The sequence below is a fragment of the Oncorhynchus gorbuscha genome, linkage group LG03 (genome assembly GCF_021184085.1).
Source record: "Oncorhynchus gorbuscha isolate QuinsamMale2020 ecotype Even-year linkage group LG03, OgorEven_v1.0, whole genome shotgun sequence".
Lineage (NCBI taxonomy): Eukaryota > Metazoa > Chordata > Actinopteri > Salmoniformes > Salmonidae > Oncorhynchus > Oncorhynchus gorbuscha.
Window position 1 is genome coordinate 17,514,223 of NC_060175.1, and position 25,694 is coordinate 17,539,916.

Here is a 25,694-nt window from a genome sequence, read left to right on the forward strand (position 1 = left end):
GCAGGGATGTTGGTTAGAGTATACTGCAGGGATGTTGGTTAGAATATACTGCAGGGATGTTGGTTAGAGTATACTGCAGGGATGTTGGTTAGAGTATACTGCAGGGATGTTGGTTAGAATATACTGCAGGGATGTTGGTTAGAGTATACTACAGAGAATTATTTGGGTAGCCCAGACTTAAGGTAGCTCTGAACGACATAGACAATGTCGTTGGTGGGGTTCTTCTCTCAGTGTGGTGAAGTCATTCACCAGAGGAAAATAGCTGTAATATTAAACTCTTGACAATAATCCGTCAGTTACGGCATAATATAAAATCGTCAAAGATAACAACGCTGATTGACCCATCCTCTCTCTCTCTCTCTCTCTCTCTCTCTCTCTCTCTCTCTCTCTCTCTCTCTCTCTCTCTCTCTCTCTCTCTCTCTCTCTCTCTCTCTCTCTCTCTCTCTCTCTCTCTCGCTGAGATACCTATAGCAGCTTGAGTTACCCGCCTCATCCTAACTCTTAACTATCCTCTTTTACCTCTCATGTAGTTTACAGAAGCTCTGGTACTGAGCTTAGAGAATACAGAGAGGAGGGAGGATGGCTTCTGGGGTGAGGGGATATGAGAGAGGGGGAGAGAGAGAGAGACAAATAAAAATAGAGACGAATAGAGAGAGGAAAGCTTCTTGGTAGAGGGGATATTTGAGAGAAAATGATCAAAAGAGAGAATGAAGGAGAAAGAAAGAGATACTATGCCCCACGGTGTGATGACAGGCTAACTCTGTCTGCTCTAATGTCTTGCAGATGGGTTCCTATTTCGGCTACGCAGTGGCAGCCACCGACATCAACAACGATGGGTAAGTGAGTTCGCGGATGGAGAGAAGGAGGGAAAGATGAAGAGAAGGAGGAGAGAGAGAGAGAGAGAGAGAGAGAGAGAGAGAGAGAGAGAGAGAGAGAGAGAGAGAGAGAGAGAGAGAGAATTTCAGAAGTTCTCATGGTCATGCATTTCCTCACTCTCTCATGAGTCATAAAAATTCCCTGTCATACAGTAGCTACTCCTACACTTCAGGTTCTCCATTGGCCACTCTCACATCCACTCTCCTATTAAAATGATAGTCAGGAGACTCAGGAAGACTCACCAGAGAGGGATAGGACACTCTCCTATTAGAATGATAGGAGACTCAGGAAGACTCACCATTCAATGTAAATCTCCAACATCATCCTTCACACTAATAGACATTGACTCAACTTTAGAGGCCTTGGATTGGACCTAAAGTAATCTTATCCCCCCCGTCCCCTCTCCCCGGCCTTAGTCTGGATGACCTGGTGGTGGGCGCTCCCATGTTCATGCAAAGGGGGTCTGACGGACTGCGTTGGGAGGAGGTGGGCCGTGTCTATGTGTACCTACAGCAGCGTCCCTTGTTGTTTGAGCCCAGCCTGCCCCCCTTGGGAGGTAGTCAGGCCTTCGGGAGGTTCGGAAGCTCCCTGGCCCCGCTGGGAGACCTCAACCAGGACGGCTTCAAGGGTGAGCACTCTGGAAAAGCTTGGGTCATATTCATTAAGGAACACTGTAGCAAAATGTTTTGCAAAGGAAAACGAAATTAATAATTTGTTTTTGGACAAGTTAAGGTAGTCCCTCCCTTTTTTTGGGTCAGTTTTCCCCCCGTTTGGTGTCTACGGTGTTCTTATCTTTCATGCAAGAACATAACGAAGCTCAGGCCAGAGGGAGTGGGGATTAGCCATTATGAGGTGGCATAACTTTGTTGATTATCTGTTGATTATCTTAGATATTGCAATTGGCTGTCCCTTTGGAGGAGACGACCAACAGGGATTGGTCCTCATCTATAACGGGCATGCCAGTGGGCTGAAGGACACGCCCACTCAGGCTCTAGCTGGCCAATGGGCCTCTGGCACCTTTCCTGCCAGTTTTGGCTATGCCCTCCGCGGAGAGAAAGATCTGGACCAGAATGGGTACCCAGGTAAAATTTGTTAGTCCAATTGTTCAGTTTGTTTTTAATTGTTTTGCCTTTTACAATTTCTTATTAGTGTTTAATATTGGTGTCATTTTTGTACAGATCTCATCGTAGGTGCTTTTGGGGCTGACAAGGCTGTTCTGTACAGGTATGTGCTCTCACCAGAACTTGATTGGCTCATTGTGACCAGCCCTTTATTTGTATTTTATTTGTATAATAGGTCTGAAAACATTGTTTTATATGTGATCTTTATGTAATTTGAATTACAATTTTGTATTGGAATCAAAGATTTTAATCGAGGTAATCACGTCTTCCAATTGGTTGGTATTTTTCTATCAGGGCTCGGCCTATTGTCAACGCCAGTGCTTCTCTTACTGTGCAACCTACCATGATCAACTCAGAGGAGAAGAGTTGTATGGTGTCCAATGGGAACAAGACTATCTCTGTGTCTTGGTGCGTTGATAAATTTTTCTTCATTTTCAAAAGAATCTGAATGGTTGAAACACTGCTGATATTCCATCAGTTAACTGAGGCAGCTAGATCTTTGTGATGTATTAGACAGGCAGACAGACAGACATCAACAGAGAAACTGCATAGATTGTGACAGACAGACCAGGTTTATTGAGTAGGAAGTCACTATAGCCTTACTCAGACCAACCTTGCTAAGAGGGATAATGTCTTCAGCAACAATATCAATTCAAATAGATGTGAATGTGTTCCAGCATTGACCCAAAACTGAGTCCAAGACCTATTATATAGTACATTTTCCACTCTTAAACCATGTCAATGGACAAAATGTCTGGCATTCACCACTTGAGAATGTCAAATGACATCATGTTTGACAAGCTTGTCCAGTCTTCGTTCCAGTATGAGTGTTTGAGGACAGTCTATATTCTGAGCCCAAGCAAAGGGAACACTTCACCACTTTTAGTCTCACTGAAATTAAAGCCTAGTGGCTGTTATCTTGATATCTGCTGTTAGTACCGCACAAGTTGCTTGTTGTTTGTGTCTTCTTGATTAACGCTTAGGTTGCTGGGAGCCTTGGGAAGGCTGAGGGAGAAGTAGAGGTGGGGTAGACAGTGGAAGGGTGGAGCGGGTTGCCATTCACTTTGAATGACATGTTATTTGGAACATCGGCCTAGGACACAGCATGCATGAGATGACACACCCACCCACACATTTACCATTGCGCAGGCAGATGACCATTGACCACACACATACATACACACACGTGTACAGATTTTAGCACATGGATTCTGTATATGCACACACTCTAAAATAATCAAACGCACACACGTTTCTTTTTACCTCCCCTTGTAAAGTGTGAGCCATTTGTTTTAAAGGGGGATAGGTTGATTTGGGCTTCAGTTCTGTGCAAAGATTGAATGCATTTACATTCAGTGGGTTAGCATGTAGCCTAGCAGATCTGTTTGTGCTCTTCCCCACTCCATTGTCATTGTCATGCCAAACATGATCATTCCACAAGGATTTGGCAAGAGACACAGAAACAGACTGGCAACCAGGCTATTTAGCACAAGACTTGTGAGAGATTTCTTACATACATTTTTTTTGTGACCAAATGTTTTTTATAAATTTTCTTGTTGGCGGAGGTAGAGCTATTATATACTGTTATATACCACCAAATGTTTTAGAGCTCTACATGGATCTACTTAATACATGTAAATACTGTCTCTCTGTCTTCACTCTCTCTCCAGTGTCAACCTCAGTTTCTGCCTCTCGGCCAATGGGAAGCACCTCCCTGCTGATCTAGGTGAGCCCTGTGTTTTCTGTTCTGTCTACAAGGGATACAGCTTTTGTCAAAATTGACTTTTCGTAGCAGGTTTAGGGGAACTTACAGAGCAGGTTAGGAGAATTAGCTTAGCAGGTTAGGAGAATTAGGTTAAGGTTAGGAAAGGGTTAGGGGTAGCTGAAATGTTAAAAAAAAAAAAAACTTTTGATGTCAATTTGACAAAACCTGTATTGCATCTAGACATGACTAGTGTTTTCTTTTGTAAGGAATCCACACAGCTGTTCCCTATTATCTTCCTTGGTGTGGTCGCAAATATGCCTGAACTCACTGTGGTCAATTTAGCAGTTAAGATTAAGATGAAAGGACAATCGAGTAAGTACAGGGGAAACATTGCGAGGTTTGTGTGTGCGTGTGTGTTTATGTGTGTGGGAGTGTGATTGTGTTTGTGTCTGCACTTAGGAATGGGTATTTGCAATTGTGTGTGTGTGTGTGTGTGTATATTGTGTTAGTGTATGCATAGTAACAGTGTATGTAATTGCTTTAGTTAGCCAGCAGCATACCACCCTGCATCACACTGCTGGCTTGGCTCTGTTGCTAAGCAGAGTTAGTCCAGGCCAGTCCCTGGATGGGAAACCAGACACTGCTGGAAGTGGTGTTGGAGTGCCAGTAGGAGGCACTATTTTCTCTGTATATCCCAGGGCATTGCCCTGTGTAGGGTGCTGTCTTTCAGATGGGTTGTTAAATGGGTGTCCTGACTCTCTGTGGTCACTAAAGATCCTATGCCACTTATCATAAGAGTAACCCTAGTGTCCTGGCTAAATTCCCAATCTGGCCCTCATACCATCACAGTCACCTAATCATCCCCAGCTTCCAATTAGCTCAGTCATCCCCTCTCCTCTTCCCTGTAACTATTCCACAGGTTGTTGCTATAAATGAGAATGTGTTCTCACTCAACTTACCTGGTTAAATAAACAGTATGTTATAAGGGGTTTGTTTTTGTGACATGTTCTATTGTGTGTGTGTATGTTGCGCAGTTTTTATGGTGGAGGTGCAGTTGGACCATCTGGAGCAGAAACAGAGAGAGTCATCAGTGAGGAGAACTCTGTTCCTAGATAGCCATCAGCCCAGCCTGCTGGAGACCATCACCATGGCCAACGGAGGACCAACGTGTCACGACACCCGCATCTACCTGCGCGTTAGTCACTTTGAACTTCAAACACTCAGAGAGATGTTGCTGTTAAACTGCATGAGTTTATAATGCATGCTTGTCATGAGCATGTTTGACCCTTTTTATAAGTCTAATAATCATCTCATAATGATAGACTAAATAGCAATCATTTGAAATGCTGATTGATACATAAAGATACTTATAAGCCTTGTTATAAAGCATTATACCTGCCGGCCTTAAGTTAAATGTTACCGAGTTATTCAAAGACATGTTGAGAAAATCCCAGATTATAAAAACAACATTAATCCAATGAACTGTGGGTCTTCCCGACCAATCTCTCTGGACAAAAAGTTTGCACAAAAATGTTGGCTAGTTTCTTTGAATCCAGCCTTCAAAACACCAGTAACTTGAAACAGGCTGAAACATTTAATGCTACATTTGACAGTTAATCTGTTTTTTATTATAGTTTCAATGAAAGTGAGAATGTTCCCTTGCGCTGTACATTTAGACAGATCTATAACATTATATTCACTACAACGTACATTTAGACAGATCTATAACATTATATTTACTACAACGTACATTTAGACAGATCTATAACATTATATTTACTACAATGTACATTTAAATCTAGAGGTCCACAGAGTCTCAACCAGTTTACAATAAGTAAAGTAAAATTCAAGTTCAACACATCATGAAGAAAGGTCAGTGTAAGGTCAGATTCACTTCCTCTTGATTGAGTGTGTCGGTGATGCCTTTTGACCTTCTTTCCTCATGTGTGTTGTAGAGTGAAGGGGAGTTTCGGGATAAACTGTCCCCCATTTACATCACCCTCAACTTTAGCCTGGATCCTCTCGCTCAACTGGATCTCCATGGCCTGAAACCCATTCTAAACTACCAGACAACACATATTATAAAGCAGAAGGTATGTACTAACTACGTTATTCAATTAGGAACATTTACAATTTCAGTTGTTATCCTGAATTGACTGAATCGAACTGGACTTGACCCCAACCATGCCAGACATCACACCTTGTAGAGCAGAGTACAATATCTGGTCACATTTACCAGACCACATAACTAAGTTTAGAGCAGGTGCACTACGTATACCCATACTGAAACTCTAGAATACACAACCTAGAGGGATCGTGGTCAATTTGCAATGTACAAATGATTATCATTATTTTCCTGCATTCGATCCGGCTGAATCTAGTTGCCTAACCCCGCTATAGACGGTAGACTATGAACATAGTGCATACACAATTTAGTTATTGTACCAGACTTCATGACTTAACCACAAACACACAATGTGCACCTTATCTACTCCCCCCGGTATTTACATTTTGTACCAGGAAGTAGAAAGGGATAAGGTCAGAAGTGTTAGTCCTTATATACTAGGCACTGAATTACAATATGTTATAGCCATAGAGTTAGATAGATGGCACACTTGCTCCAAAGCCTTTTTTACTCTACTTTAGAATAGATGAAAACCTTCAATGGCACTGCCCATGCTGTCACATAAGCAATAAGGACAAATAACGGGGGGTAGCCTTTCCGAATTGCGAGTAGAATCCTCAGGGGTGTGAGGGTGGGGAGTCACGGCTATGCGAGAAAAAAAACAGAGGGAGAACTGACGGCTCTTTCTGGGTGGGGCGCTGAGGCTAGCCATCTGGTTGTGCTTTGTTTATGTATGTTGCCAGTGGTCTCCGCCATGTCGAGAGCCCGGCAAGGCAGACTTGGAGCACGTGTGTGTGTTTATATGTGTGTTTTTATATATATGTGTGTGTGTGTGTGTGTGTGTGTGTGTGTGTGTGTGTGTGTGTGTGTGTGTGTGTGTGTGTGTGTGTGTGTGTGTGTGTGTGTGTGTGTGTGTGTGTGTGTGTGTGTGTGTGTGTGTGTGTGTGTGTGTGTGTGTGTGCTCCAAGCCTCTCACTATTGGCAGAGAAACCAATACAACCTAGAGTAGAGAGAACAGCTTTTGGGAACAACTTGAACTTTCCATGCTCATGTTATTACACTGAAACATTTAGCAATCTCTCTCTCTCTCTCTTCCTCTTCCACTTCTAAACTTGTCAAAACATGAATAAAGTTTCTTCCTCTTCTTAACACCCTTTTTGTCCCATGGAGAGTGGGTGACGGGAAGATGGAGGATGAAAGAGAGTGAGTGAGTGGGGGAGGAGAGCCTTTGGTGATTGTGTGACCATTACCAGACCCGTGCTTTCCTCTGTCTTGTGATGTTGTGTTGACTGACCGATTACCACATGGACTTGCATGAACGATAACATTGGAGGCTTTAAATTAGTAATCTCCATGGAAACGGAGTGAGTGATCGCCATGCCGACCCCGCACTGTCGTAGCATTCCTTTGGGGTTCTAATGTTTGCCACATGTTGCTGCTGGGATGGATGGGCTGGTAGTGTAACAATGGGTTCACAGTACACAGTTGCAATGTTGTAGGAGACTGAGAAAAAAAGAACTAGGAAAGAGAGAGAGACAGAGTGCTTAGGACCCCAATTCCTCTCCTCTCTTCCCTAAGCCGTGCAATACTTTCCTTTTTCCTGCTATTCCTTTCTTTCCTCATGTTGCAGTATGTCTACCTTTCTTGAACATCATTGCTCTCCTCATACCCATGAAAACAAAACACTCCTTCCATTCATTCCCCCCTTCTCTCATTTGATTTCCCTTTTCCATCCTTCACGTATTCCCTCACTTCTCCCCTTAATTCCTTCATTTAGGAGGTTATTCATAAATCTTCATTGCCGTGGTAAATGTACCATCAGTTGTTCAAAACAAATTCATAATTTGGTCTAAAAATGAGATCTGATCTTCATCTAAGTCACAACAATAGACAAACACAGTCTGCTTAAACAAATTATTGTATTTTTCTTGTCTATATTGATTACATAATTTAAACATTCACAGTGTAGGTTGGAAAAAGTATGTGAACCCCTAGGCTAATAACTTTTCCAAAAGATAATTTGAGTCAGTTAACCTGGAAGAGTCAGGAGTCAGCTAACCTGGAATACAATCATTAAGACGAGATTGGATATGTTGGTTAGAGCTGCCCTGTCCTATAAAAAATACTCACAAAATTTGAGTTTGCTATTCACAAGAAGCATTGCCTGATGTGAACCATGCCTCAAACAAAAGAGATCTCAGAAGACCCCAGATTAAGAAGTGTTGACTTGCATAAAGCTGGAAAGGGTTACAAAAGTATCTCTAAAAGCCTTGATGTTCATCAGTCCACGGTAAGACACATTTTCTGCAAATGGAGAAAGTTCAGCACTGTTGCTACTCTCCCTAGGAGTGGTCGTCTTGCAAATATGACTGCAAAAGCAATGAGGTTAAGAAGAATCCTAGAGTGTCAGCTAAAGATTTACAGAAATCTCTGGAACATGCTAACATCTCTGTTGACGAGTCTACAATACGTAAAACACTAAACAAGAATGGTGTTCATGGGAGGACACCACAGAAAAAGCCACTGCTGTCCAAAAAAAGTTTGCAAAAGAGCATCCGGATGTCCCACAGCGCTACTGGAAAAATATTCTATGGACAAATTATACTACAGTTCAGTTGTTTGGAAGGAGGGAACATAGAACACTGTGTGAAGAAAAAAAGGCACAGCACACCAACATCAAAACCTCATCCCAACTGTAAAGTCTGGTGGAGGGAGCATCACGGTTAGGAGCTGCTTTGCTGCTATCATCGACGGAAAAATTAATTCCCCAGTTTATCAAGACATTTTGTAGGAGAATGTAAGGCTATCTGTCCCCCATTTGAAGCTCAACAGAAGTTGGGTGATGCAACAGGACAATGAACCAAAACACTGAAGTAAATCAACAACAGAATGACTTTAACAGAAGAAAATACACCTTCTAGAGTGGCCCAATCAGAGTCCTGACCTCAACCCGACTGAGATGCTGTGGCATGACCTCAAGAGAGCGGCTCACAGACATCCCAAGAATATTCCTGAGCTGACACAGTTTTGTAAAGACAAATGGTCCAAAATTCCTCCTGACCGTTGTGCAGGTCTGATCCTCAACTACAGAAAACATTTGGTTGAGGTTATTGCTGCCAGAGGGTCAACCCGTTTATTAAATCCAAGGGTTCACATACCTTTCCCACCCTGCACTGTGAATGTTTACACGGTGTGTTCAATAAAGACATGAAAACATATAATTGTTTGTGTTATTAGTTTAGGCAGACTGTGTTTGTCTATTGATGACGATCAGATCACATTTTATGACCAATTTATGCAAAGTCCAAGTAATTCCAAAGGGTTCACATACTTTTCCTTGCCACTGTACATTAGCTGAATTGCGCAAATCATTTTCTTTGAAAAATCTAAATCTCTCTCCATCCCTCTGTTCTGCAGGCCCAAATTCAGCTGGACTGTGGGGAGGACAACATCTGTGTTCCTGACCTCAAACTGGCTGTTTATGGGTGAGCTGAAGTCCCCTCTCCGTTACCTGAGACCAGGGCATTACACTGGAATGGCCTCCTTTGCTATTCTCCCCTCTCCCTCGTGACCCATCGATAGGAGAAAGGACTCAGCAGGTCTCCAGCACATTGCTGTCACCTGTCACATCCTTTCAGATCTGTTGGAACCAAGGAAATAAGAGTAGGAAAATAAACAATTGCATACAGACTAGTGAGAGGTCTATAATAGTGGGTCTTTTGTGATAAAAGGTCAACTCCAGTGCAGAAAGTATTTTTTTCATGCCACATAAATGACTAGCATATTACATGGACAAATGATACACAGGAGTACCCTATAATATACTTGTTTGTTTATCTGGAATTCATTTAAAGTAGCACCACTGGGCACCATGTGGTACCAGGTTGTTATCATTTTTTTTGTATTCTTCTAAAGCAAGTATCATATGAGTTTGTAACTTTGAACACATAGCCACAGGAACATATACAAAAGTATGTGGATACCCTTCAAATGACTGGATTTGGCTATTTCAGACACACCTGTTGCTGACAGGTGTATAAAACAGAGCACACAGCCATGCAATCTCCATAGACAAACACTGGCAGTAGAATGGCCTTACTGACAAGATCAGTGACATTCAGCGTGGCACCGTCATAGGATGCCACCTTTCCAACAAGTCAGTTGGTCAAATTTCTGCACTGCTAGAGCTGCCCCGGTCAACTGCAAGTACTGTTATTGGGGAGTGGAAACATCTAGTAGCAACAACGGCTCAGCCGCGAAGTGGTAGGCCGCACAAGCTCACAGAACGAGACCGCCAAGTGCTGAAGCACGTTGAGCGTTCCAAACTGCCTCTGGAAGCAACGTCATCATAGTAACTGTTTGTTGGGAGCTTCATGAAATGGGTTTCTATAGCTGAGCAGCCACACACAAGCATAAGGTCCCCAATGTGCAATGCCAAGTGTCGTCTGGAGTTGGATAAAGCTTGCCTCTATTGGATTCTGGAACAGTGGAAATGGGTTCTCTGGAGAGATGAATCTCGCTTCACCATCTGGGAAGTCTGACAGACGAATCTGGGTTTGGCGAATGCCAGGAGAATGCTACCTGCCCGAATGCATATTGACAACTTTACATTATTCCTCCTCCACCAACAACATTTGGTGGAGGAGGAATAATGGTCTGGGGCTGTTTTTCATGGTTTGGGCTACGCCCCTTAGTTCTAATAAAGATACATCTTAGCGCTATAGAATACAATGACATTCTAGACGATTCTGTGCTTCCTACTTTGTGGCAACAGTTTGGGAAAGGCCCTTTCCTGTTTCAGCATGACAATGCCACCATGCACAAAGTGAGGTCCATGCAGAAATAGTTTGTCGAGATTGGTGTGGAAGAACTTGACTGGCCTGCACAGAGCCCTGACCTCAACACCATCGAACACCTTTGGGATGAATTGGAACGCCGTCTGCGACCCAGGTCTAATCATCGATCATCAATGCCCAACCTCACTAATGCTCTTGAGGCTGAATGGAAGCATGTCACCGCAGCAATGTTCCAACATCTAGTAGAAAGCCTTCCCAGCAGAGTGGAGGCTATAGCAGCAAATGGGGGACCAACTCCATATGAATGCCCATGATTTTTGAATGAGATGTTTGACGAGCAGGTGTCCACATACTTTTGGTCATGTAGTGTAGTTATTCACATGAAATCAATTGAGGTCCAAAGATGAAAATATGATCATAAATCAGGAGTATATTGATTCATCTAGATTCTCAGAATATCCCTGTGCTCTAGTCAGACACCATAATCCTATCCAAAAGTCAGTCTAAGCTCCCTGATACATGTACTGTAAAACCAATAATCATTCAACTATTAACATAGATAATATACTTTTTTGACGGGACTTCCATAACATATACTTTTGGTCATGTAGCATGTAGCATGTGGCATGTAGCATGTGTTTACACACCTTGATTGCAGAAACGCGTTTCTTTTCTCAGGAGAGTAACAAAATGGTTTGTGTCCTCTTGGTCATGGTTATTAATGGTTGATCATTGTTGTTTGAGTGTTGGACAACAGGAGAATATGTTGCATTTTAGGCTGATTGGAACAACTGGGACAATTCACAAAACAAGTTCAAGCTTTTTCTTTGCTCTCACTTGTAGTAGTTTGTTTCACGACATCGCCATGTGATTTTTATTACCGGCACAATTAAATCATGTTAAGAGTTTCCACGAGACCAAATCACTCAGTCACTCAGAAAATAAAATATGATTCAGCACTTTCACTCTGCAGCTTCGACGACCTCATTGAAATGTAATACGCAGCTTGTTTTTTAGGCCTTAAAGTGTTTACTTCCTGAGAAATCCCGTGCAGAAGGATGTTTTGTATTCACAACCTTGAGGCGCGTCACGGAGATAAAAGTACCAGTAGTACTTTGTTGTTCCACACAAATACTACCACACCAGTACTACTGGTACTTTATTGTTCCACACAAAGTACTACCACACAGTACTACTGCTACTTTGTTGTTCCACACAAAGTACTACCACACCAGTACTACTGGTACTTTGTTGTTCCACACAAATACTACCACACCAGTACTACTGGTATTTTGTTGTTCCACACAAATACTACCACACCAGTACTACTGGTACTTTGTTGTTCCACACAAATACTACCACACCAGTACTACTGGTACTTTGTTGTTCCACACAAATACTACCACACCAGTACTACTGGTACTTTGTTGTTCCACACAAATACTACCACACCAGTACTACTGGTACTTTGTTGTTCCACACAAATACTACCACACCAGTACTACTGGTACTTTGTTGTTCCACACAAAGTACTACCACACCAGTACTACTGGTACTTTGTTGTTCCACACAAATACTACCACACCAGTACTACTGCTACTTTGTTGTTCCACACAAATACTACCACACCAGTACTACTGGTACTTTGTTGTTCCACACAAATACTACCACACCAGTACTACTGCTACTTTGTTGTTCCACACAAATACTACCACACCAGTACTACTGGTACTTTGTTGTTCCACACAAAGTACTACCACACCAGTACTACTGGTACTTTGTGTGGAACATCCTCTGGCTTCAATTCAAATTTGAACTATTTGATTGTACACATGATTATAATTCATGTACATGTTTTCCTATATAACATATTAAAATCTTTTAATCAAATGAAATGCGACTTACAACCCCATCTCTCCCCACCACCTCAAAGCTCCCTTCCTCTCTCGGAGTCGGCACTACGGTGTTTGTGATAGACTATCGATGGTGTCGATTCCACTGCGCTTCGTCAAACTGGCCAGGCCATAATTGGAATCATCTGTGTGGTCCTGGTGCAGAGCATGGTGTCACTGTGTCTGTACCTCGAGTGGACAGAGGGTGGGGGATAAGAGGAAGGGGTCAGGCCAAGGGACCGACCCTCAACATCTGTACTTGGCTCTAGCTCTTTCTGCTCAATAGTCAGCATGAATGTATTACTACATTTGGAAGTATGGGGGCGGGAGTGGTGTGAAGTGGATTTATCACTACACAGGAAGTGCTTTACACAGGGGTGTCAGTGTGAGTTCATATGGTGTTGGTGGGGGCTGGTTTTTATTTAACCTTTATTTAACTAGGCAAGTCAGTTAAGAACAAGTTCTTATTTATAATGATGGCCTACTTTTTTACATTTATTTTTTATTTCACCTTTATTTAACCTGGTAGGCCAGTTGAAAACAAGTTCTCAACTGCGATCTGGCCAAGATAGAGCAAAGCAGTGCGACAAAAACACATGGGATTAACAAACGTACAGTCAATAATAAATAAAAAAATTAAAAAAAATCTGTATACAGTGTGTGCAAATGAAGTAAGGAGGTAAGGCAATAAATAGGCCAATAGTGGCAAAGTAATTACAATTTAGCAATTTACACTGGAGTGATATATGTGCAGATGAGGATGTGCAAGTAGAAATACTGGTGTGCAAAGGAGTAGAAAAACAAATATGGGGGGGGGGGGTGAGTCTGGAAGGAGAGTCTGGAAGGAGAGAGAAACAAATGTGAGTCTGGAAGGAGAGAGAAACAAATGTGAGTCTGGAAGGAGAGTCTGGAAGGAGAGAGAAACAAATGTGAGTCTGGAAGGAGAGTCTGGAAGGAGAGAGAAACAAATGTGAGTCTGGAAGGAGAGAGAAACAAATGTGAGTCTGGAAGGAGAGTCTGGAAGGAGAGAGAAACAAATGTGAGTCTGGAAGGAGAGTCTGGAAGGAGAGAGAAACAAATGTGAGTCTGGAAGGAGAGAGAAACAAATGTGAGTCTGGAAGGAGAGAGAAACAAATGTGAGTCTGGAAGGAGAGAGAAACAAATGTGAGTCTGGAAGGAGAGAGAAACAAATGTGAGTCTGGAAGGAGAGTTTACAGTCTAACCAGACACCTAGGTATTTATAGTTGTCCACATATTCTAAGTCAGAACCGTCCAGAGTAGTGATGCTTAGGTCGGGTGGGCAGGTACAGGCAGAGATCCGGTTGAAGAGCATGCATTTCATTTTTACTAGCATTTAAGAGCAGTTGGAGGCCACGGAAGGAGTGTTGTATGGCGTTGAAGCTCGTTTGGAGGTTTGTTAACACAGTGTCCAAAGAAGGGCCAGATGTATACAGAATGGTGTCGTCTGCGTAGAGGTGGATCAAAGAATCACCCGCAGCAAGAGCGACATCATTGATATATACAGAGAAAAGAGTCAGCCCGAGAAGTGAACCCTGTGGCACCCCCATAGAGACTACCAGAGGTCCAGACAACAGGCCCTTCAATTTGACACACTGAACTCTATCTGAGAAGTAGTTAGTGAACCAAGGCTGTTTAGTCTGCCGTTAAGAATATGGTGATTGACAGAGTTGAAAGCCTTGGCCAGGTCGATGAAGGCGGAAGTACTGTCTTTTGTTTCAATTCAAACCAGGGTTCAACTAAAAATAAACAATACATATAGGCCAGGGGTTTCATGCTCTGGTTGATTTGAAATGTCATCTTCAAGTTAATCATTAATATGTTGGATTCATGTCTCCATCTCAACCAAAAACTAAGTTAAAGAATAGGACTAAATCAAATCAAACTTTAAATGCACTTTAAATAAAGTTTGATTTGATTTAATCTTATTGTTTGACTTTGATTATTGGTTGAGGTGGAGACGTGAATCCAATATACCAATTAATAATTTGTAGACAAACTGGAATTAAAGCCAGACAAAGTCAGTGGCGCAAAAGATGTTTATATTTGGTTGTGTTGACAACCAAACATAATTCAACATAACTTCTGCAACACAGTAAATAGCCTATTAACTTGTAGACAAGTTAACACATTTTATGTTGGATTCACATCTCCAACTAAAGCAAAAATAGAAGTTAAAGAATGGGATTAAGTCAGTGGCTCAGATGAAACTATCAAAGCATGAGATATTTGGTTGCGTTGTCAACCAAACAAAATTCAACATTACTTTTGTAATACAGTAAATAGCCTAAATGTATCTTACAAACTAATGTAACAGTATTTATTCAACCTTAAAATGAGTAACACATCCATGGCCACATTTTGAAGATAGGCTACTGTAACTATACATGTCTTCTTATGTAGTCATAGAATGCATTCATGTTAAAGATGCATAGCATAGAAAGGCTGCAGCTCTGTGGAGATCTTCACAATTGCTATAATAATCTGTGCAGAATCTCTAACAGCATTGATCCCTTGCACTTTGTTCTTTTAATGTAATCTCAACAGCAATCCAGGTCCGTTGGTTCTGCTATTAGATGAAGAACAGTGATAACACATTAAGTTGTTGTATAAATACATCATATTTGACATTCTACTCCTATTTGAACTTTTCTATACTTTTAAATGGTTGAAAGCGCAGTGACAACACATTGGGAATTCAACAAACGTCTGGCTTTTGAGTGGGTGAATAAAGGTTGAAATCTCATGGGGTGGCAGGGTAGCCTAGTGGTTAAAGCATTGGACTAGTAACTGAAAGGTTGCAAGTTCATATCCCTGAGCTGACAAGGTACAAATCTGACGTTCTACCCCTGAACAGGCAGTTAACCCACTGTTCCTATGCCGTCATTGAAAATAAGAATTTGTTCTTAACTGACTTGCCTAGTTAAATAAATAAAAAAAATAAAAAAATGCAAATTCCATGAGAGACAAAACATCTGCAACAGGTCTTGTCATGTTTGGGGGAAAAAAATAAGTTGTTTTACGTTGTTGTTGTATTTTCTTGTGGTTTCCTTAGCGATAGGACAGAGGTGTATCTTGGCGACGAGAACTCCCTGACCCTGACCTTCAATGCCAGGAACGAGGGAGAGGGCGGGGCCTACGAGGCAGAGCTTTACGTGGTACTGCCCGCGGAGGCTGACTACAGTGGTATAGCCCGCAACAATGCGGTGAGGGAGCAACCATCTGTCCTGTCCCTCTTATGTTATGGCTAATGTTCATAATATGTTTCTAATGGAAATGACATTGGTAAAATAACAGGTCTAAAATAATAAAGGTACATATGCTAATCCACATAACAATAATTGAACTAATACCAATATAGTGTTGATACTAATGATAGCCTGATGACTAAAACAATGGTTATGATATAAATGTTTTGAGAAAACGTGGAAATGCTGTGAAGTAAATTGCTGTCTTTGTCTCTCGTCATAATTCTGCTCGTACTGTATCTCATAAGCAGAGTCTGACTCAGCTGACCTGTAGCTACGAGGCAGAGAATCAGACCCGCTCTCTGGTCTGTGACCTGGGCAACCCTATGAAGTCTGGATCAAGTGTGAGTGGATCTTCATGGACTAACTGTTTCTTAAATTCAAATCGAGCTTTATTGTCACAAAAGGAACTATTCGATGTTGCCGCAGCAGTATGGTATTTCTGTCCCTCTGATTGTGAGTTTCTGTATGTCTTTGCAATTCTGCGTCTTTACGACAAATGCTTGTGTGGTCCAGATTGATCCAGGGTCTGTTAATGACTGTTTGTGTGTTTGACGGACGGCCTTGCTGACAGATCTGAGGTAGCTTTATCTCTAGTGTCTGATCGCCTGTCTTTTCTATGGATCTTCACAGTTGTGGGCAGGCCTCCGCTTCACTGTGCCTCGACTGAAGGACACTCACAATAAAGTACAGTTTGAGCTCCAGATACGCAGGTAAGTTGCAGTTGCAGCTTCAGCACAGAAAGTGTATAAATTACTTTGTATTTTTTGAATGTATATTTTTGAATGTATATTCATATTTAGCTGAATGTGAGTGATATTTTTTTTTACCCTTTTAAATGTGTTTTGTTAAAAAAGTACCTAAATCCTTCTCAATTTTTAACCAGGCAAGTCAGTTAAGAACAAATTCTTATTTTCAATGACGGCCTAGGAACAGTGGGTTAACTGCCTGTTCAGGGGCAAAATGACAGATTTGTACCTTGTCAGCTTGGGGGTTCAAACTTGCAACCTTCCAGTTACTAGTCCAATGCTCTAACCACTAGGCTACCCTAGCTACCCTCAATACTTCCATACTTATTTCCTTGTCCTGACTGAGCTAAGGTTAGGGTTAGTGGATAGTTAGTTCAAGTGTTGTCGACACTTAGGCGGACATCTACAAACCATCTACAGTATTTGGCACAATCCAAATTAAGTGTTGCACTTGTCTGTTCTTTCTTCGCTCAGTAAAAATGAGAATAAATCCCAGAGTGATGATGAGCTCTTTCATCTGGAGGTGGCTGTGGTTGCTGATGTTATCCTACAGGGGTGAGTCATCATGGCTGGATGGACGAACGAACAAACAAGCTAATGACTGAATGCTCTCCATCACCATCACTAATAAACATACTCCCTGTTTAGCTACACTCAAAGTGACTGGGTACCAATATATTGCAGCCCCAGCGACATTGTAAAATATCTTTCTTTATAAACTGGGCGGTTCGAGCCCTAAGTGCTGATTGGCTGACAGCCATGGTATATCAGACTGTATACCACAGCTATGACAAAACATTTATTTCTACTGCTCAAATTACGTTGGTAACCAGTTTATAATCGCAATAAGTCACTTTGGGGGTTTGTGGTATATGGCCAATATACAACGGCTAAGAGCTGTATCCAGGCACTCCGCGTTGCGTCGTGCATAAGAACAGCCCTTAACCGTGGTATATTGGCAATATACCACACTCCCTCGGGCCTTATTGCTTAAGTACCACATTCTGTTGGGTATGTCTACTGCATCCACTCCTACTTGTTTCTCCTCTTTTCCAACTTGTATCTTTCTCCTTTTCTCGATTGAAGCGTTTCTCGTCCGGACAAGCTCCTCTTCCCTCCCCCCCGAACTGGAGGATGAGCCACAGCCTACAAGAGGAGCAGGATGTTGGGCCTGAGATCCAGCATGTGTACGAGGTACTCAGCGTGTGCCACGATTTACTCAGTGTGTGCCACGAGAGTTGATTTTGTGTTGTGTTTATTTTTATTAAGTGGAGTCAAATAGGGATGGGTTGTTAAACAAATGCTTATCTTCTTAGCTTCCTGGTACAGTATGCTGACTTGGGTTCTCTCTCGCTCTCTCTCTCTTCCTCACTCTCTCCTCCTCTGTCTCTTCTTCTATCTCTCTCTTACTCTTTCTTTCTCTCTCTCTCTTTCTGTTTCTCTCTTTCAGTTGGTGAACAACGGGCCCAGTATGATCAGTCAGTCAGTGCTGGAGCTGCGCTGCCCTCTGAAATCTCAGGGTCACAACCTTTTGTACCCTCTGGAGGTCATCACTCAGGGACCACTCGACTGCAGCTCCACCCACACCCTCAATGCACTGAAGCTCAAGGTGAGGGACAGACTTACACACATACATACAAAAGGACCTGCTTATATAATACTTCCACAAGCACTCATCCCAGATACTGTATACATTCACGCCCACCCCTGATACCTTGTCTTTTACTTTGTGTAGTGTCATATCATTCACACTATTTATACCAAGGATATGCAGTGGTCCAGTGGTACCCAGATAACTATTCTGTGTGTGTTGCCAGCTCCAGCCTCCTACAACAGAGCAGCCACCCTCACCACTGACAGCCAGCCCTGAACACCACGTCCAGAGGAGAGAGGTCTACAGGGATCCTCTGGATGAACAAGGAAATCTGGTGAGATAACCTGGTGTGTGTCTGTGTTTTGGGGAAAGGGGTTGGTGGGGTTCTACAGTCACCTCTGGTATGTGCAGTTAGTGTGATGTTGTTGGCATGTACTGTGAGAGCAATTAATTCTGAAACCGATAAAGACCGATGAAAAAACAGAACTAGCTACAGATTCTTCAAATGGAAACATGACTATGCACGCACACACACAGCCATCCACTGACAGGACTAACCCCACTCTCAGTCTCTACAGTGTTATAAAGCCAGCCAGTAGTGCCTCACGAGAGCTGTTCATCTGATCCCCCATATGAAGCCCGGGAGATGTTTTCCCTTATTTTTCCTTTCTTTTTCTCTCACGTGATCCCCCCCCCCCCCACCACATACTCATCTTGTTCAGGGGTTCGACATGCCTAACCCATGTGGCGTCAACACTGACACACGGCCGCAGAGGTCTATTGACTCTGAAAACAGTAAAACAGCAGATAGCTGCTGTTAAATGAAGTCACTTGGCACTTGGTCTGGGAGCAGAGAAGCTAGAGAGTATGGTGATAATGAGGTGTCTTATGGGAATTTACTGGCCTAACCTCTTCTCTTCCTGAAGTCATTGTCTATTATTCTTTTGTATTTATGTTTGTAGTTTTTCATCGTAAATGAAGTCTCTCTTTTTGAGTCAAGGATTTCATTTCATGTCCTAACAATAAGCTGGTCTGTCATAATATAATAGAGACAGTAGATCAACAGAAAGAAACATGAAAATCCATCCATGGTTTCCCCTAATACCGCAAAACACAAACCAAAGGGAAATTATTTTATTGTGAAAGGAGATGAGAATATCTATCATAATAAGCTCTGATCATAATTATACGTTGTAGAGAATTCATTTTATGTGAAATAAATGTCTCCCGCTCTTTGTTTTTGTCCTCTTACATTCTCCACCCGATTATTCATTCCTCCTTTCAAAAGCGAATGACCACAGAACAATTAATAACCATGGCTCCTCATTTTACACCAAGGACACAAAACTACAAACTAGTGTCATTCCCTTTTATTAAAAGCAATGGGAATCTGTCTCTACCAAAACCTAAAAGTTAACTATCCAGTGTCTCCAGATTTCTATGAAACATTACCTATAATTAATCACAATTATGAGTTATATACTTTTACTTTATTTATTTTTAGGTATGTTAAAAAGCAGCTTTTCTGTGTTGTAATGGTGTGGGTGTACCCCAACAACAGAATGGTTCGGGCGTATAACGGTTATTCAAAATATTCAGGACACTGATTGACCAGCTCAGCCAATGAGGCAGAATGACATCATTCTCCATGAGGAAATAGCAAGCATTTTTTTAAATGGTCTGTTTGCAAAACAAGTTTAAGGTGGGGTTTTCTAAGTGTTTTTTTCTCCAATTTATACTTTGGCCACAAATACGAGTATAAGACGAGTCAACATTTTTTGGGTATGAGTTAACAGAATATTAACTTTTAAAAGTACGATATTCCCTGGACAGTTACTTTAAAGATACATTATGGAAGTTGAGTTACTAATTGTTTACCTCCAATGTGGTCTTGAATGATACCCCAGAATAAAAAGTTCTGTATAGCCTCTTGTACTGCTCACAATCACAGGCTGTTAGCTGGAACTGTTTGTGAGACTGATTCATTGTAATGTACTGGTGGTCTGTATTGATGACTGTGTTCCTTCCTCCATAGTCGTGTTCTACTGCTGAGTGCTGGAGGCTGCGCTGTCATGTCGGGTTACTGGAGAGAGGAAGCAGTGTCATTCTGACCGTCCGCTCACGCATCTGGCCTGAGGCCTTCCTGGAGGTGAGAGAGCGTGACTGTAGTTCGTTCTGCTGTCATGTCCTGTATTCTCCTTCTCCTCATATGAAATGGTCATTTGAATAGCACATGTACTGTATATTCTGTTATGTAGATCAAATTGGATTGAATTTGGTATTAACAATCCTTATGATGATGTAGTATTAGTACTATAATACTACTGCTATTATTAGTAGTACAACAAAAAAATAATGAAAGAGATACAGCTAAATGTAGGTCGCAAGTCTGTGGTACAATGCCGCCCTCTCCTGGTAGTGAACTTTTACAGTGAAAGATATTTGTTTTTTGGTACACACTTTGGCAATATATTTAAAATTATTTATTCAAATCATTCTTTCTTTGGACAAATGCTGCAGCGGGCATACAAGCAGTATGTGCTGGAGTGTTCTGTGGAGTACGGAGTTGAGAAGATGCCCTATTCCATCGCTCCCAAACTCAAACCCAGTGGATCCAAGAAGGCAAGCGCTGTTTTATTCTCCCCTTTATTTAATCATGTGTTCGTTGACCTTTATGGTATGGATGCTTTAGGCCTGTCCTGTCTGTGTGATTTGGGATATCGTTTGAAAATGTGCACACAAAACATTAAAAAACCTTTGAGTAATGTCACGTTTATATTTTAAATCAACTATTTTTTCAAGTGACTTCTCATTTCCCCATGGTAACAACATGTTTTTGTATTGCAGGTCCTGACTCCAGTGATGTGGAACAAGCCAGACAGCCAGTACATGGTACCACTGTGGATCATCATTCTGGCCATACTGGCTGGAATGCTGCTGCTCGCCCTGGTCATATATGTACTCTACAAGGTAAAGGGGGCCATGTCAAGGACAAACTTAGCACACTAAATTACAAGCATGTAATGTCATAATGCTTGTTAACTGTTTATGATTGAGAATCTGTCATCTAACCAGATGATGTCTTGGGATATCACATTTTGGTTGTTATATGTTCAGGCAACTACATTACAATCTATCTTTTTTTACTTCCTTTCACAACCAGTATACAACCTGACCATTTGTAGGTGGTAGCATCAAATGGTATCTAAAAACTATTAGATAAGATCAAGTGTTTCAAATGTGACAGTCTTGAAAGTGGATGTTGGTAGCAAATACTGATGAACTACAAACTAACTAAACTGTCTGGTGCAATGAGGACTATTCATGTAATTATTACCTTATTACCTAAGTCTCCTTTCTCTTTCAATCATTCCAGTTGGGCTTCTTCAAACGATCCAATCCTTATGGTACGGCCATGGAGAAAGCTCAACTCAAACCACAGGCTTCTTCTGAGGCCTAAACGATGGACCATCCCAGACGTCGTTTTGAAAACTGGAAAGGCATTGCGTAGGACTTAACTCTAAACAAACCACAGAATACTCATGTATGAAAGGAAGTCCATCCATAGGATGAGTACCACTGGGACCTCAATGGCATTCAGCCTTCTACTGCACTGAAATGCTGAAGCAGGCAAACCCACAATGATATGTCTGGCCTGCATTATAATAGAGCTATCCTGAAAACGGGCAAATTTTGCGTATGGTTGCATAGACAATGTCTTTAAAATCCAGATTTTTGCTTTGATGTGGGGAAATATCCATCAAATTAGCAACCCTGGCTGAGGCAATGGAGCCTTTATTCAATTGTTTGAGTCACCAAATGTGTCTTTACCTACGAGGTGAGAATGTTGGGGAAGGTATTGATAACAGCCAAAGTCCTCTGAATGCTAGGAGCACAAATAGACTCATAAAGTGTATCAATCAATTTAACTTTTTTTTTCTCAATGTCACAAAAACACATTGATGCTGTTTGCTACTCCAACTGGCCTTACTTTGTCCCGAAATAGACCATCCCTGACGCCAAGTTAACATTGTCTGTCTGCAAATAGGTGTTACTACTACTAATAGGTGTGTGTCGACCATCAGTTAGTCAGGGTCATTGCTTTGTTGTACAGCTGGCAGTATATCCCCATATCTGCCAACACAAGTGCGATTTCAGATGTTCTACGGTGTAGTGCTGCTAGCTGGAGAGAGGTCCGAGATTCTTTAAGAGGAAACGCACCTGGCCTTTTTGCTTTAACATATGATCTGTCATGTTCTTTCTGATCCATTTTGTTACTATGCAACTTGACCACATTTGTAAATACAGTGCTAGAAGCTTTTAGATAATTGTTACAGTTGAAGGATATAACCTCACATCCCCTAATCACTATTTATAACACGTTTTTGTGCATTCAACCAAATGAATTTGATCATACTTAAGGATTTTTTTTCTTTGTTATGAGCGGATGTATATTTCAAAGTAGTACATTTATAATTTTGGAAGAGTATATCAAAATGCATTGGAAATATGTTTTTCTGTGAAATAATTCCCTCCCATGTTGGGAGCTGCCATGGTTTTTTCATGTTGTTTTGCTGTTGACAACTAAAATGAAATGCCCATTTATTTTACCCTATCCAAATACAGATGCCATATTTCATTTGTTGCAGTCATTTTTATGTACAGCAGGAAACGCAAAAGGCTTCTAAAGTTTGTAATTTCCATTTTTAAAAACGTAATTTGCCCTAACTGAAAATGTATCAAACCCTACAAAAAAATGCCATTAATTATAATCCACATAATTGTAATTGTATATAGGCCTAAATAGCATTATTGATAATATATGAGTGACAGCATATGGGCACATTTAATTTGCTCCATTAAACCCAACCGTTGGAATGACTTTGCTAGTAACAATGACTCTATTTAGCTTTAAAATGGAGAACTTTCAACAATCATTCTCACGGTAGTGTAATGCCTGCTCCCGCTCTTCCCCTCGGGGGCGCCAGGCTGCTCTGCATTACGCACTCCTGCCACCATCATTACTCACACCTGCCCTCTCTTGTCATGCGCATCAGTGAGTTATTGGAGTCCCCTGGACTCAATCACCTGTTTATTACCTCCCCTATGTGTGTCAGTTCCCCAGCTCTGTTCTCCATTGCTGTACTGATTGTCTTACGTCTGTGTTTTACCCGGTTCTGATGCTGTTCCTGTCCTGTTTTCATGTCTGTTCCGATTAAATGTTGACTCCTCGTACCTGCTTCTCTTCTCCAGCATCATTCCTAACAGGTAGCATATTGGTAATAGCCAGTGAGAAATATCATAGCTAAACAGTGCTGGGCTTGGTTAAAACCCTGGATGGGAGACCAAAGGGTAGCTGTAGATGATCAATTCTCCAGTAGGAGGTAATGCCCATGTAAGGGAGTGCGTAACTGGCAGCAGGGAAGTCAGGCGTAGGAGATAAACTGGGTAATCAACGGATCAGTTTTATTCATTAAACCACCGGAAATCAGAACAACAAACAAATGGGTACAAAACCCTTCAAGCACCAGAGAAAACATGCACATGCACTTACAATAAACAGTTCTGCACAAAGACATGGGGGGAACAGAGGGTTAAATACACAACATGTAATGAGGGAAATGAGACCAGGTGTGTGGGAAGACAAGACAAAACAAAAGGAAAATGAAAGTGGATTGATGATGGCTAGAAGACCGGCGACGCCGAGCGCCGCCAGAACAAGGAGAGGAAACGACTTCGCTGGAAGTTGTGACAACCCAGACTATTGTTTTTTTTTAATGATAATGAATATAACATTGAAGATCTGATGTTTTAAAGGTAAAAATTCATATTTTTGTGTGTTGAAATATCTAGTCAGTTATTTCATTTGAATTCTGCTCCAGCTGTGTTGTGGCATGAGGTGGTTCTTTAGTACACGCATGTTGTGTGAAAAGGGGTGGATACTTATGAATTTCATTTTGATGATTAGAAGGGATAACAATTAAGCTAAGTAATAACTGTGATTGAGTGTAGATTATATATCATTACATTGTCTGTTGAAATTTGGTTACCATGGTGACATAATCCCGTGGTTGAAATTTCACCCTAAAAACAAAGTTGATAACTTTTTTCAAATCCAATGTATTTGCAACGTATATGCTGCGTCACAATACGTTGACAAATGATTGTGAAACAGAGTTGATTCAACCAGTTTGTGCCCAGTTGGTATGCAGCAAGGCTGATGTAGGCTACTGTGATCTAATCACCTCTTCCGTTTCACTTCTGTAACATCCTCCAGGAAGACTAGCTGCTGCTATCGCAACATGGGGATCCTAATAAAATACCAAATATCAAAAACCTTTTGAATGGGCTTCACGATTATATCATGAAATTTGTGAAAACACATCATTTCATATGAACAATGAGTGTACCAAACATTAAGAACACCTAATATTGTGTTTTTTTGCCCTCAGGAACAGCCTCAATTCATTGGGGCGTGGACTCTACAATGTGTCGAAAGCGTTCCACAGGGATGTCGGGCCATGTTGCTTCCAATGCTTCCCACAGCTGTGTCAAGTTGTCTGGATGTCCTTTGGATGGTGGACCATTCTTGATACACACGGGAAACTGTTGAGCATGAAAAATCCAGCAGCATTGCAGTTCTTGACACAAACTGGTGTGCCTGGCACCAACTACCATACCCTGTTCAAAGGCACTTCAATCTTGTCCATTCACCCTCAGAATGGCACACATACACGTCATACACAATGCATGTCTTAATTGTCTCAAGGCTTAAAAATCCTTCTTTAATCCTTCCTCCCTTCATCTAAGTTGTTTGAAGTGGATTTAAAGTGACATCAATAATGGATCATAGCATTCTCCTGGTCAGTCTGCCATCATGGAAAGTGCAGGTGTTCTTAATGTTTTGTGCACTCAGTGTATATAGAATTATATGTGTTTTTGGATGAATTTACTTCTGCCAGATGCCTTTCATGAAGTTGTTGTGCTGAATATCCAATATCCACTCATTACCTGTATTAACTGCACCTGTTTGAACTCGTTACCTGTATAAGAGACACACTCAATCAAACATACTCCAACCTCTCCACAATGGCCAAGAACAGAGAGCTGTGTAAGGACATCAGGGATAAAATTGTAGATCTGCAGAAGGCTGGGATGGGCTACAGGACAATAGGCAAGCAGCTTGGTGAGAAGGCAACAACTGTTGGCACAATTATTAGAAAATGGAAGAAGTTCAAGATGACGGTCAATCAACCTCGGGCTGGGGCTCCATGCAAGATCTCACCTCGTGGGGCATCAATGATCATGAGGAAGGTGAGGGATAAGCCCAGAACTACACGGCAGGACCTGGTCAATGACCTGAAGAGAGCTGGGAAAGAAAACCAAAGAAAACCATTAGTAACACACTACGCCGTCATGGATTAAAATCATGCAGCGCACGCAAGGTCCCCCTGCTCAAGCCAGCGCATGTCCAGGCCCATCTGAAGTTTGCCAATGACCATCTGGATGATCCAGAGGAGGAATGTGAGAAGGTCATGTGGTCTGATGAGACAAAAATAGAGCTTTTTGG

General features: G+C 41.7%; 1 pseudogene; it reads left to right on the forward strand.

Moving 5' to 3' along the window:
* LOC124027031 overlaps positions 1-24,426 on the forward strand; it is a 61,887-nt pseudogene extending 37,461 nt beyond the window's left edge.
* The last annotated feature ends 1,268 nt before the right edge of the window (positions 24,427-25,694 follow it).